At 43.1% G+C, this 15795-nt stretch overlaps 1 protein-coding gene across 2 annotated transcripts in view; it reads right to left on the bottom strand.

Moving 5' to 3' along the window:
* LOC115205337 (testican-1) overlaps positions 1 to 15795 on the bottom strand; it is a 373161-nt gene that overhangs the window by 161329 nt on the left and 196037 nt on the right. The window lies entirely within an intron of this gene.

Below are 15795 nucleotides of genomic sequence, written 5' to 3'. Positions count from 1 at the left end.
ACACCCACGCCTTACACACTGGTCATCCTCAGTGCAGAAACAAACTCTCTGTGGCCTCGACTCCCGACCCATCGTCCCAGACAGACAGTGCATGTGAGTTTAGAGAAACAGGCTCAAAGAGCGGGAGACTGATCCGCTCTCATGATTATCTCTCTGTTACAGGCGACAGATCAGTCGGATTGAGATGCAAATATCACAGGGAATTAGTCCCAGATTAAACTCTTTACAACCAGACCTCCCCTTCAAAACCAACAGCCTATTCCCCCCACGTCTTCGCTAATTATATCTGTACAAGCACAAATGTTAGAAGTTTAATACTCATTAGATGAGAGCTTTTTTGCTCGGAGCACGGTTTTTTATTTTTTCCTCTCTGATTTGTATTTTTTGCAGAGGACAAAGTGATATGTAATTGCTTTAAAATGGCTGCATAATGAACGAACAACATGTTGGTGGTATATGAGCTTTTGGTCTGAGTTGAATTAGTGCATAACAGTAGAGTGTTTTACATGGTATCATTAGGAGGTAGGCAAACAGATATGGCATTGAGAGAGAGAGAGAGAGCAAGAGAGAGCGAGAGATACAGAAGAAGAAAGCCTGAAATACAGAGGGAGAGAGAGAGAGAGGGAGAGAGAGAGCGAGAGAAAAAAAGAGAGGGGGAGAGAGAGAGAGACAGAGAGAGATAGAGAGGGAGGATAGAGAGAGAGAGGAGGGGGAGAGAGAGAGAGACAGGGAGAGCGAGAGAGAGAGAGAGAGAGAGAGAGAGCGAGAGAGCGAGAGAGAGAGAGAGAGAGAGAGAGAGAGAGAGAGAGAGAGAGAGAGAGAGAGAGAGAGAGAGAGAGAGGCGCTGTGTCAGATCCAATAAAGCCACAGGCAGAAAGAAGATAAAACAATAGGGAGGTAGTTAGAGGAATAAAGGTAAGGACTAGCAGATAGACAGATACTCTTACCAGCAGGGCCGGCTCTAGCCTTTTGGAGGCCCTAAGCAAGATTTGGTGGGGCCCCCACCTCCCCCATCATGGGGCAAAACATTTTAATGGCCCCCTTCTTGACAGCAGAGAGAAGTTTTAAAGCTAATTTCCTGCTATTCTACACATTTTGCCATGAGTTATGCCATGTTAATATGATATCTCAGTGAGAATGGCTAACAAAATGAATGGGGGCCCTGAAGGTTAGTGCCCTGGGCATGTGCCCTATGTGCCCGGACAGTATTCGGCAATGATTACTGTCGATAGCTGGCTAGGCTAACTATCAATCTAAAAATTGTTAGCTGACATGGCTAATTGAGTAACTTTCAGTGACTGACATAACAACAGGAAAACTGATGAATGATGCACAAACAAATGTCTGAATTGCACCTGGTGTATTCTTCTATTCACCCTCTCAATAGTAAGTTAAGACCCCGACTGAGTTCTGAGTCCCCCCACACACATTTTTAAAGAAAATGTTTAGAGGTTGGGGCCCCCCTAGCAGCCGGGTGCCCTTAGCAACTGCTTATGTTGCTTATGCCTGGAGCCAGCTCTGCTTATCAGGCTCTGTTTAACTAGATTATGACTGTTCATAAGGACCTGCTCAATCAAGACAATCAGTCAATGCATTTACAGGACTTGCCCTCTACCACTGACCTGCCATATACTCTGTTAAATGACTTACTCTGTTCTACATTGGTTTTGGCACTGGTTTTTGCTTTTCATATTGCCTGTCAGTTATCAATCATTCCTCAGTGCCATTTGGGTCTACTGTGTATAACGTTCTCTTGTAGATGTCGAGTTTACAGCCCCCTGGGTGACTATCTCACCATCTCACACCAGCCCAAAGCTCGCCTGGCATTAGCCGATACAGAAATACAGCCAATGAAAATGCAGAAGTTCAATCCAATCACCTCACCACCTTCACTTCCTGTCAGAACACGGTTGTCCGGGCGATGGAGTGATGGATCGACACGTCTTGGGAGCAAGGAGCGAGCTCCAAATCAATCCAAACCAACACACCTCCTGATGTTTCCAAAGAGAGGGAACGAGACCATATGAAGCAGGAAAACAGATGTTTTAGAGAAGTTCTGTACAGTAGAGTACATTATTAATCTGTTATAAGTCAAATACTGCTTCTTATGAGATACATTCAGCAAAAACAACGTTACTATCAGTAAGTCTTTGGGAGAGTAGTTCGGATGTGTCCTCAGCTCTAAGCTCTAGACCAGTGGTCACCAAGCAGTCGATTGCGAAGCCTTGCGTTCCTTAAAAAATAAAAAAAATTGTACTTTTGGCAGTAGGTGCACTTGATTCAGCAGCCCTAGCGCCGGGAAGGCAAAGTGTTCCCATTTTGAACCATTTCCTGTGTCTGAAGGTAAAACTCTGCCTACCCAGCAGGCCCAAAGAGCAAATCAAGTGCACCTATTGGCCTACCAAAAAAACTCCCTTGCAACTTGAGTTTTGCCATCAGCTGGAAGACCGTGTACCCTTTTCTCAGCGGAGGGAAGGAGGGCAGCGGGACAGTGAGACGGGTGAGAGGCAGCCTAACCGCTGCTCCCTCCCCTCAGACTGACCATCAGATGCAGGTCATCAGTCCAGTAAAAAAAAATAACTAATTATTATGCTCACTTAGCTGTGCCTCACAAGTAATACAACAAATGATCTATTACCAGTGTGATCATATACCTACATTGGCCAATAGCAAGCATAGCCAATATGCAGTGATGACGTATTGGGCCTATAGCCTACTGCACAAACCTCATTGATACAGTACTGTTTTTAATTGGTTAATGTTGCATAGGCTTTTTTTCTTCTTCTTCTCAGTTTTGTCTCAGCGCTGCAACTCCCCAACGGGATCGGGAGGCAAAAGTCGAGTCATGCGTCCTCCGAAACATGACCCGCGCTTCTTAACACCTTCCAAACCGCGCTTCTTAACACCCGCCCGCTTAACCTGGAAGCTAGCCGCACCAATGTGTTGGAGGAAACACCGTTCAACTGATGACTGTGTCAGCCTGCAGGCGCCCGGTCAGCCACAAGGAGTCACTAGAGCGCGATGAGCCAAGTAAAGCCCCCCAGCCAGACCATCCCCAAACACTAACCCGGACAACGCTGGGCCAGTTGTGCGCCGCCCTATGTGACTCCCAATCACGGCCGGTTGTGATACAGCCCGGGATCGAACCCGGGTCTGTAGTGACGCCTGTAGCTCTGCGATGCCGTGTCTTTAGACCGCTGCACCACTCTGGAGGCCCTAAGCTTATATTTTTTAAGTCATGTTTGTAAAAAAACCTGAGCAGTAGATCTCGGCTTGCATTTTGACCCAGAAAGTGATCTTGACTAAGAAAAGGTTGGTGACCACTGGTCTAGACAAACACTGTACATATACGCTGAGGGTACAAAACATTAGGAATGCCTTCCCAATATTGAGCTGCAACCCCTTTTGCCCTCAGAACAGCCTAAATTTGTTGAGGCATGGACTCTACAAGGTGTCAAAAGAGTTCCACGGGGATGCTGGCCAATGTTCACTCCAATGCTTCCCACAGTTGTGTCAAGTTGGCTGGATGTCCTTTGGGTGGTGGACCCTTCTTGATACACACGGGAAACTGTTGAGTGTGAAAAACCCAGCAGCGCTGCAGTTCTTGACACAAACCGGTGCACCGACTACCATACTCCGTTCAAAGGCACTTAAATATTTTGTCTTTCCCATTCACCTTCTAAATGGCACACATACACTATCCATGTCTCAGTTGTCTCAAGGCTTAAAAATCCTCATTTAACCTGTCTCCTGCCCTTCATCTACAATGATTGAAGTGGATTTAACAAGTGACATCAAAAACGGATCATAGCTTTCACCTGGATTCACCAGGTCAGTCTGTGTCATGGACAGAGCGGATGCTCTTAATGTTTTGTATACTCAATGTAGTATATAGTCCGTAGCAGAGCTGAGTGGAAGTGGTGAAGGAATCAAACCCTGTCAGAGCTCAAATAACAAACAGCTCTATATCCCACTGGGAAGGCAAAAACATTTCTCTCAGCTCTTAACTATCAAATTCCTCTCTCTCTCTCTCTCTCTCTCTCTCTCTACAGTGTTTGTCTCAACATGACGTTAGAAATAAAGAACTCAGCATGGTCCCAGCAGCAGATCACTCTAAAGACCAAACAAAGGCAGAAAATGATATAAACCGCTGAGAAGCCAAAATGTTCTCTCACAAAAACTTTCTTTCCTACCGACTGTGTGGGGGAGAGAGGCAGAGAGAGGGAAATGAGTAGGACAGAAGGAGAGATAAACCCATGAGGAGAACACCAGAGGAAGAGAAACAGACCTACAAGTTGAAGGTGGGGAGGACGAGACAGGAAATGACTAAATAAAAGAGGGATGAGACTGAGGGATGGAGAAAGGGAATGTAATTGAGAGAGAGAATGGGAGATTTAAAGAGAGTATGGACAGGAAAATAGACCGAGATAGAGATAGTAACAGTGAAGTTGTAAACTTGGCAGTCGAAAACCTAAACAGTATATTTGACCTCTCAGCTTCCCAATCAAATCTAAAAATGTCAAGGAGACAACCTAAGAAAATTAACAACAATGACAAATGGTTTGATGAAGAATTCAAAAACCTAAGAAAGAAATTGAGAAACCTATCCAACCGAAAACATAGAGACCCAGAAAACCTGAGCCTACACCTTCACTATGGTGAATCACTAAAACAATACAGACATACACTACGGAAAAAGAAGGAACAGCACGTCAGAAATCAGCTCATATAATTAAAGAATCAATAGAATCTAACCACTTCTGGTAAAATTGGAAAACTCGAAACAAACAACAACACGAAATGTTATCTGTCCAAAATGGAGATGTATGGATAAACCACTTATCCAACCTTTTTGGCTCTATAACAAATAACAACCAGCAAATACAGACCACAAATTCCAATTGGCTATACTTAACCTTTTTGGACCTTTAACAAAAAACAAACAGCAAAAACAAATACAGTAATAGTCAAAAGTTTGGACACACCCATTCAAGTTTTTTTTTTTTTTTTTACTTTTTTTCTACATTGTTCTCACGTCCTGACCAGTAAAAGGGGTTCATTGTCATTGTAGTTTGGTCAGGGCGTGGCAGGGGGTGTTTGTTTTGTGTGTTTCGGGGTTTTTGATTTATGTTCTATATTTTCTATTTCTATGTTTATTCTAGTTTTCTAATTCTATGGTGTGTTTTTCAATTACCTCCAATTAGAGACAGCTGGTTGTCATTGTCTCCAATTGGAGGCCATATTTAAGTGTGTTCGTTTTCACTTGTGTTTGTGGGTGGTTGTTTCTAGTATAGTCTGTGCACCTTACTGGACTGTTTTCGTCGTTTGTTTTGTTTAAGTGTCTTCTCTTTAATAAAGTAAAGAAGATGATCAATATACCCGCTGCATTTTGGTCCACTCCTTACGACGCCCGTGAAAATTGTAGAATAATAGTGAAGACATCAAACTATGAAATAACACATATGGAATCATGTAGTAACCAAAATAGTGTTATTCAAATCAAAATATATTTCAGATTTGAGATTCTTCAAAGTAGCCACCCTTTGCCTTGATGACAGCTTTGCACACTCTTGGCATTCTCTCAACCAGCTCATGAGCAATGTTTTTGCAACAATCTTGATGGAGTTCCCACATATCCTGAGGACTTGCTGGCTGTTTTTTTTTTATTATATTTTTTTATTTAACCTTTATTTAACTAGGGAAGCCAGTTAACCTCTCTTGGGCAGGTGAGACGCTAGCGATCCCACCCACGGTTCACACTATTCAACAGCCAGTGAAAAATCAGAGCGCCAAATTCAAAACCACAAAATGTCATAATTCAAAGTTCTCAAACATCCGACTATTTTACACCATTTTAAAGATACACGTCTCCTTAATGTAACCACGTTGTCCGATTTCAAAAAGGCTTTACGGCGAAAGCATAAAGTTAGATTATGTTAGGACAGTTCCAACACAAGAAAAACCACACAGCCATTTTCCTAGCAAGGACAGGCGTCACAAATACCAGAAATTCAGCTAAAATTATGCACTAACCTTTGACAATCTTCATCAGATGACACTCCTAGGACATCTTCTTACACAATACATGCATTTTTTGTTCGATCAAGTTGATATTTATATCCAAAAACAGCCTTTTACATTGGCGCGTGATGTTCAGAAAATATTTTGCCTCCAATACTCCCGTGAATCAGCACAACAATTTACAAAAATACTCATCATAAACGTTGATAAAATATTAAACTGTTATTCAAAGAATTATAGATGAACATGTCCTTTATGCAACCGCTGTGACAGATTTCAAAAAAGCTTCACGGGGAAAGCACACTTTGCAATAATCTGAGTACTGCGCTCAGAAAAATACACTAGGCAATACAGATGCCGGCCATTTTGGAGTCATCTAAAATCATAAATAGCATTAGAAATATTCACTTACCTTTGATGATCTTCATCAGAAGGCACTTCCAGGAATCCCATTTCCACGATAAATGTGTTTTGTTCGATAAAGTCCATAATTTATGTCAAAATAACTCCTTGTTGTTTCCGCGTTCAGTAAGCTACTCCAAGTGTAGGAAGCGTGGCCAAAATGTCACGACGAAAAGTCAAAAAAAGTTATATTTACGTTTGTTCAAACATGTCAAACTTTGTATAGCATCAATCTTTAGGGCCTTTTTAACTTAGAACTTCAATAATATTCCAACCGGACGATTCCAGTGTCTTGAAAAATGTTTTGGAACACAGCTAACTCTTAAGTGAACGTGCGCCAATGAACTCATTTGCTTTCCTGAGTCAACAACTTCCAACTTCCTCTGTTCGCTCTCTGTCCATCATAAATGCCTCAAACAACTTTCTAAAGACTGTTGACATCTAGTGGAAGCCTTAGGAAGTGCAAAATTAACCCTAAGTCACTGTGTGTTCAATAGGCAATGACTTGAAAGGACTACAAGCACCAGACTTCCCACTTCCTGGTTAGATTTTTCTTAGGTTTTTGCCTGCCATATGAGTTCTGTTATACTCACAGACACCATTCAAACAGTTTTAGAAACTTCAGAGTGTTTTATATCCAAATCTACTAATAATATGCATATTCTAGTTCCTGGGCCCGAGTAGTAGGCCGTTTAATTTGGGTACGTTTTTCATCCGGCCGGGAAAATACTGCCCTCTACCCTAGAGAAGTTAAGAACAAATTCCTATTTACAATGACGCCCTACCCTGGCCAAACCCTAACCCGGACGACGCTGGGCCAATTGTGCGGCGCCCTATGGGACTCCCAATCATGGCCAGTTGTGATACAGCCTGGAATCGAACCAGGGTCTGTAGTGACGCCTCTAGCCTTGAGATGCAGTGCCTTAGATCGCTGCGCTTTTTCTTCACTCTGTGGTCCAACTCATCCCAAACCATCTCAATTGGGTTGATGTCGGGTGATTGTGGAGGCCAGGTCATCTGATGCAGTACTACATCACTCTCCTTGGTCAAATAGCCCTTACACAGTCTGGATGTGTGTATTGGGTCATTGTCATGTTGAAAAACAAATGATAGTCTGACTAAGAGCAAACAGATGGGATGGCGTATCGCTGCAGAATGCTGTGGTAGCCATGCTGGTTAAGTGTGCCTTGAATTCTAAATGAATGACTGACAGGGTCACCAGCAAAGCACCCCCACACCATCACATCACCTCCTCCATGCTTTACGGTGGGAACCACACATGCGGAGATCATATGTTCACCTACTCTGCGTCTCACAAAGACATGGCGGTTGGAACCAAAAATCTCACATTTGGACTCATCAGACCAAAGGACAGATTTCCACCGGTCTAATGTCCATTGCTCGTGTTTCTTGGCCCAAGCAAGTCTCTTCTTCTTATTGGTGTCCTTTAGTAGTGGTTTCTTTACAGCAATTTAACCATGAAGGCCTGATGCAGTCTCCTCTGAACAGTTGATGTGACATGTGTCTGTTACTTGAACTCTGTGAAGCATTTATTTAGGCTAAAATTTCTGAGGCTGGTAACTCTAATGAACTTATCCTCTGCAGCAGAGGTAACTCTGGGTCTTCATTTCCTGTGGCGGTCCTCATGAGAGCCAGTTTCATCATAGCGCTTGATGGTTTTTGTGAATGCACTTGAAGAAAGTTGAACTTGAAATTTTCCTTCATGTCTTAAAGTAATCATGGACTGTCGTTTCTCTTTGCTTATTTGAGCTGTACTTGCCATAATATGGACTTGGTCTTTTACCAAATAGGGCTATCTTCTGTTTCCCACCCCTACCTTGTCACAACACAATTGATTGGCTCAAATGCATTAAGGAAAGAAATTCCACACATGAACAAGGAACACCTGTTAATTGAAATGCATTCCAGGTGACTACCTCAAGAAGCTGGTTGAGTAGAATGCCAAGAGTGTGCAAAGCTGTTATCAAGACAAAGGGTGACTACTTTAAATCTCAAATATATTTTGATTTGTTTAACACTTTTTTGGTTACTACATGATTCCATATGTGTTATTTCATAGTTTTGACATCTTCACAATTATTCTACAACGTAGAAAATAGTACAAATAAAGAAGAACCCTGGAATGTGTAGGTGTGTCCAACCTTTTGACTGCTACTGTAGATGATCAAATACAAATCTAGAACAGTCTGCAGCACCCAGCTTCCCCCTACTAGAATCTGAAGTCAAATGTCTACTGCTGATGATCTGGTACTTCTGTCATCAACCAAGGAGGACCTACAGCAGCACCTAGATCTTCTGCACAGATTCTGTCAGACCTGGGCCCTGACAGTAAATCTCAGTAAGACTAAATAAAATGGTGTTCCAAAAAAAGTCTAGTAGCCAGGACCACAAATACAAATTCCATCTAGACACCGTCGCCCTAGAGCACACAAAAAACTATACATACCTCGGCCTAAACATCAGAGCCACAGGTAACTTCCACAAAGCTGTGAACGATCTGAGAGACAAGGCAAGAAGGGCCTTCTATGCCATCAAAAGGAACATAAAATTCCACATATCAATTAGGAACTCGCTAAAAATACTTAAATCATTTATAGAACCCATTGCCCTTTATGGTTGTGATGTCTGGGGTCCGCTCACCAACCAAGATTTCACAGAATGGGACAAACACCAAATTGAGAAATATACTCTGTGTACAACGTACAACACCACAAAAATCATGCAAAGCAAAATTAGGCCGATAAACGCTAATTATCAAAATCCAGAAAAGAGCCGTTAAATTCTACCACTACCTAAAAGGAAGCGATTCCCGAACCTTCCATAACAAAGCCATCACCTACAGAGAAATGAACCTGGAGAAGAGTCCCCTAAGCAAGCTGGTCCTGGGGCTCTGTTCACAAACACAAACAGACCCCACAGAGCCCCAGGACAGCAGCACAATAAGACCCAACCAAATCATGAGAAAACAAAAAGAGAATGACTTGACACATTGGAAAGGACTAACAAAAACACGGAGAAAACTAGAATGCTATCTGGCCCTAAACAGAGAGTACACAGTGGCAGAATACCTGACCACTGTGACTGACCCAAAATTAAGGAAATATTTGACTATGTACAGACTCTGTGAGCATAGCCTTGCTATTGAGAAAGGCCGCTGTAGGCAGACCTGGCTCTCAGGAGAAGACAGGATATGTGCACACTGCCTACAAAATGAAGTGGAAACTGAGATGCACTTCCTAACCTCCTGCCCAATGTATGACCATATTAGCGACACATATTTCCCTCAGATTACACAGACCCACAAAGAATTCGAAACAAATCCAATTTTGATAAACTCCCATATCTATTGGGTGAAATACCACAGTGTGCCATCAAAGCAGCAAGATGTGTGACCTGTTGCCACAAGAAAAGGTCAACCAGTGAAGAATAAACACCATTGTAAATACAACCCATATTTATGTTTATTTATTTTCCCTTTTGTACTTAAACTATTTTCACATAATTACAACACTGTAAATAGACATAATGACATTTAAAATGCCATTATTCTTTTGGAACTGTTGCTGTTAATTTTATATTGTTTGTTTCACTTTTGTTTATTATCTATTTTACTTGCTTTGGCAATGTAAACATATGTTTTCCATGCCAATAAAGCCCTTTAAATTGAAAATGAAAATTATATTGAAATTGAAAAATTGAGAGACAGAGAGTTGGGACAGTTAGAGAGAGTTGGAACAGTTAGAGAGAGTTGGGACACTAAGAGAGAGTTGGAACAGTTAGAGAGAGTTGGAACAGTAAGAGAGAGTTGGGGGACAGTTGGATAGAGTTGGAACAGTTAGAGAGAGTTGGAACAGTTAGAGAGAGTTGGGGGACAGCTGGATAGAGTTGGAACAGTTAGAGAGAGTTGGAACAGTTAGAGAGAGTTGGAACAGTAAGAGAGAGTTGGAACAATTAGAGAGAGTTGGAACAGTTAGAGAGAGTTGGGGGACAGTTGGATAGAGTTGGAACAGTTAGAGAGAGTTGGAACAGTTAGAGAGAGTTGGAACAGTTAGAGAGAGTTGGAACAGTTAGAGAGAGTTGGAACAGTTAGAGAGAGTTGAAACAGTTAGAGAGAAATGGAACTGTAAGAGAGAGTTGGAACAGTTAGAGAGAGTTGGAGGACAGTTGGATAGAGTTGGGATAGTTAGAGAGAGTTGGAACAGTTAGAGAGGAGTTGGGACAGTTAGAGAGGAGTTGGGACAGCAAGAGAGAGTTGGAACAGTTTGAGAGGAGTTGGAACAGTAAGAGAGAGTTGGGGGACAGTTGGATAGAGTTGGGATAGTTAGAGAGAGTTGGAACAGTTAGAGAGGAGTTGGGACAGTTAGAGAGGAGTTGGGACAGCAAGAGAGAGTTGGAACAGTTTGAGAGGAGTTGGAACAGTAAGAGAGAGTTGGGGGACAGCTGGATATAGTTGGAACAGTAAGAGAGAGTTGGAACAGTTAGAGAGAGTTGGAACAGTAAGAGAGAGTTGGAACAGTTAGAGAGAGTTGGGGGACAGTTGGATAGAGTTGGAACAGTTAGAGAGAGTTGGAACAGAGAGAGAGTTGGAACAGTAAGAGAGAGTTGGAACAGTAAGAGAGAGTTGGAACAGTAAGAGAGAGTTGGAACAGTTAGAGAGAGTTGGGGGACAGTTGGATAGAGTTGGAACAGTTAGAGAGAGTTGGAACAGTTAGAGAGAGTTGGGGGACAGTTGGATAGAGTTGGAACAGTTAGAGAGAGTTGGAACAGTTAGAGAGAGTTGGAACAGTTAGAGAGAGTTGGAACAGTTAGAGAGAGTTGGAACAGTAAGAGAGAGTTGGAACAGTAAGAGAGAGTTGGAACAGTTAGAGAGAGTTGGAACAGTAAGAGAGAGTTGGAACAGTTAGAGAGAGTTGGGGGACAGCTGGATAGAGTTGGAACAGTTAGAGAGAGTTGGAACAGTAAGAGAGAGTTGGAACAGTTAGAGAGAGTTGGGGGACAGCTGGATAGAGTTGGAACAGTTAGAGAGAGTTGGAACAGTAAGAGAGAGTTGGAACAGTTAGAGAGAGTTGGGGGACAGCTGGATAGAGTTGGAACAGTTAGAGAGAGTTGGAACAGTTAGAGAGAGTTGGAACATTTAGAGAGAGTTGGAACAGTAAGAGAGAGTTGGAACAGTTAGAGAGAGTTGGGGGACAGTTGGATAGAGTTGGAACAGTTAGAGAGAGTTGGAACAGAGAGAGAGTTGGAACAGAGAGAGAGTTGGAACAGTAAGAGAGAGTTGGAACAGTAAGAGAGAGTTGGAACAGTTAGAGAGAGTTGGGGGACAGTTGGATAGAGTTGGAACAGTTAGAGAGAGTTGGAACAGTTAGAGAGAGTTGGGGGACAGTTGGATAGAGTTGGAACAGTTAGAGAGAGTTGGAACAGTTAGAGAGAGTTGGAACAGTTAGAGAGAGTTGGAACAGTAAGAGAGAGTTGGAACAGTTAGAGAGAGTTGGGGGACAGTTGGATAGAGTTGGAACAGTTAGAGAGAGTTGGAACAGTTAGAGAGAGTTGGGGGACAGCTGGATTGAGTTGGAACAGTTAGAGAGAGTTGGAACAGTTAGAGAGAGTTGGAACAGTAAGAGAGAGTTTGAACAATTAGAGAGAGTTGGAACAGTAAGAGAGAGTTGGAACAGTAAGAGAGAGTTGGAACAGTTAGAGAGAGTTGGGGGACAGTTGGATAGAGTTGGAACAGTTAGAGAGAGTTGGAACAGTTAGAGAGAGTTGGGGGACAGTTGGATAGAGTTGGAACAGTTGGATAGAGTTGGAACAGTTAGAGAGAGTTGGAACAGTTAGAGAGAGTTGGAACAGTTAGAGAGAGTTGGGGGACAGTGGGGCCAGGGATAATGTAGTGAGTTAGGGGACAGTGGGGCCAGGGATAATGTAGTGAGTTGGGGGACAGTGGGGCCAGGGATAATGTAGTGAGTTGGGGGACAGTGGGGCCAGGGATAATGTAGTGAGTTGGGGGACAGTGGGGCCAGGGATAATGTAGTGAGTTGGGGGACAGTGGGGCCAGGGATAATGTAGTGATTTGGGGGACAGTGGGGCCAGGGATAATGTAGTGAGTTGGGGGACAGTGGGGCCAGGGATAATGTAGTGAGTTGGGGGACAGTGGGGCCAGGGATAATGTAGTGAGTTGGGGGACAGTGGGGCCAGGGATAATGTAGAGAGTTGGGGGACCGTGGGGCCAGGGATAATGTAGTGATTTGGCCAGCTCTGTAATGCCAGTCTGTTGAGCTGCTCTCAGTGGGAACAGCGTTCGGGTTTGGCTCAGAGAGACAAGGCTGGAACTACTGATAGACACTAACTCACCCCTTCTACTGGACCTGACCCAAACACACACGCACACACACACTCTGCTAGCCCTAAACCCAAACCATTGCAGTGAAAGAGAGAAAAGAGGAGGGACAGGGAGGAACAGTAAGAGGTGTGCAGAGATTCAAACAGACACAACGACACACATACTGATGGCTAGACAATGTTACCAGCATCACCAGGGAGGGAGAGTGGTTGAGTGATTGTGGCAGAGCCACTGTGAGACCCCCTATTGTGGTTATGAGCAGGGTCTGTCTCCCGCTCAATACAGCATATAATGCTTGATTAGAGTAGAGGAGAGATGGAGGAGAGGAGGGAGGGAGGAGAGGAGGGAGGGAGGAGAGGAGGGAGGGAGGGGAACAGTGTACAGAGAGGAGGGGAGCAAGAGAGAGTGGGAGAGAGAAGAGAGGGAGGGATCTGAGAATTTCCTAGGAAAAGCAATAAGCACGACTCTCCCTCCACAACTTCCTGTTTTACAAATGACTGGAGTTAAGGTTTGAGCTAATAAGTCCATTAGTTTGATATGAGGTCGCGATGCCCAATTAAATGGTCCCGCTGGTCTCTCTCTCCTTCCCTCCCTCTCCATTCCTCTCATTTCCACGTCTCTCCCTCTTTCTTCTCTTCTCTGTCCTCATTTTCTCTCCCAGACGCAATTATCCTTTATCGGCTTCAACGTGTGAAGTCTAATGTTACAGAAAGCAATAACTGTGACAAAGACATGATTTAACCAAACACCATTTATGTGGGAGCCCATCATCTCCATCACTGCTGCCCTCGTCTCATCCTCTCCACCCCTCCCTCTGCACCAAGCTGCTATCCAGCCAAGATAATAGCACAGACAAACACAGTGGTAAATGGCTCCAGGGTACGATACCACGGTATACGACTGGACTCACCGCAGGAAGGGATCTTACTGCGGTTGGATACAATCAACCTTGGAATGCCTCCCAAATGGCCTCTGGTCAAAAGTAGTGCACTACAGTTGAAGTCGGAAGTTTACATACACTTAGGTTGAGGTCATTAAAACTCGTTTTTCAACCACTCCACAAATTTCTTGTTAACAAACTATAGTTTTGTCAAGTCAGACTTCTACTGTGTGCATGACACAATATATTTTTCCAACAATTGTTTACAGACAGATTATTTCACTTATAATTCACTGTATCACAATTCCAGTGGGTCAGAAGTTTACATACACTAAGTTGACTGTGCCTTTAAACAGCTTGGAAAATTCAAGAAAATTATGTCATGGCTTAACAATCTTCTGATAGGCTAATTGACCTAATTTGAGTCAATTGGAGGTGTACCTGTGGATGTATTTCAAGGCCTACCTTCAAACAAAGTGCCTCTTAGCTTGACATCATGGGAAAATCAAAAGAAATCAGCCAAGACCTCAGATAAAAAATTATAGACCTCCACAAGTCTGGTTCATCCTTGGGAGCAATTTCCAAACGCCTGAAGGTACCACGTTCATCTGTACAAACAATAGTACGCAAGTATAAACACCATGGGACCACACAGCCGTCATACCGCTCAGGAAGGAGACGCATTCTGTCTCCTAGAGATGAATGTACTTTGGTGCGAAAAGTGCAAATCAATCCCAGAACAACAGCAAAGGACATTGTGAAGATGCTGGACGAAACAGGTACAAAAGTATCTATATCCACAGTAAAACGAGTCCTATATCGACATAACCTGAAAGGCTGCTCAGCAAGGAAGAAGCCACTGCTCCAAAACCGGCATAAAAAAAGCCAGACTACGGTTTGCAACTGCACATGGGGACAAAGATCGTACTTTTTGGAGAAATGTCCTCTGGTCTGATGAAACAAAAATATAACTGTTTGGCCATAATGACCCCCGTTATGTTTGGAGGAAAAAGGGGGAGGCTTAGAAGCCGAAGAACACCATCCCAACCGTGAAGCACGGGGGTGGCAGCATCATGTTGTGGGGGTGCTTTGCTGCAGGAGGGACTGGTGCACTTCACAAAATAGATGGCATCATGAGGAAAGAAAATTAAGTGGATATATTGAAGCAACATCTCAAGACATCAGTCAGGAAGTTAAAGCTTGATCGCAAATGAGTCTTCCAAATGGACAATGACCCCAAGCATACTTCTAAAGTTGTGGCAAAATGGCTGAAGGACAACAAAGTCAAGGTATTGGAGTGACCATCACAAAGCCCTGACCTCAATCCCATAGAAAAGTTGTGGGCAGAACTGAAAAAGCATGCGTGAGCAAGGAGGCCTACAAACCTGACTCAGTTACACCAGCTCTGACAAGAGGAATGGGCCAAAATTCACCCAACTTATTGTAGGAAGCATGTGGAAGGCTACCCGAAATGTTTGACCCAAGTTCAACAATTCAAAGGCAATGCTACCAAATACTAATTGAGTGTATGTAAACTTCTGACCCACGGGGAAAGTGATGAAAGAAATAAAAGCTGAAATAAATCACTCTACTATTATTCTGACATTTCACATTCTTAAAATAAAGTGGTGATCCTAATTTAGCTAAAACAGGGAATTTTTACAAGGATTAAATGTCAGGAATTGTGAAAAACTGAGTTTAAATAAGGTGAATGCACCGATTTGTAAGTCGCTCTTGATAAGAGCGTCTGCTAAATGACTTAAATGTAAATGTAAATGTAAATGCATTTTGCAAGGTGTATGTAAACTTCCGACTTCAACTGTATATACACTCTTCGAAAAAAGGTGCTATCTAGAACCTAAAAGGGTTCAACGGCTGTCCCAATGGGAGAAGCCTTAAAAGAACCCTTTTTGGTTCCAGGTACATGTAGAACTCTTTCGGTTCCAGGTAGAACCATTTTGGGTTCCATCTAGAACCCTTTCCATAGAGAGTTCTACATTAAACCCAAAAGGGTTCTACCTGGAACCAAAAAGGGTTATCCTATGGGGATAGCTGAATAACCCTTTTGGAACCCTTTTTTTCTAAGAGTGTAGGAAATAGGGTGCCATTTTGGATGCAGCCACAGTGAAGCTGA

This window comes from Salmo trutta, chromosome 13 (assembly GCF_901001165.1).
Source record: "Salmo trutta chromosome 13, fSalTru1.1, whole genome shotgun sequence".
Classification (NCBI taxonomy): Eukaryota; Metazoa; Chordata; class Actinopteri; order Salmoniformes; family Salmonidae; genus Salmo; species Salmo trutta.
The sequence above is the reverse complement of the archived record's forward strand: the minus strand, read 5'-3'. Positions and strand labels throughout refer to the sequence as shown.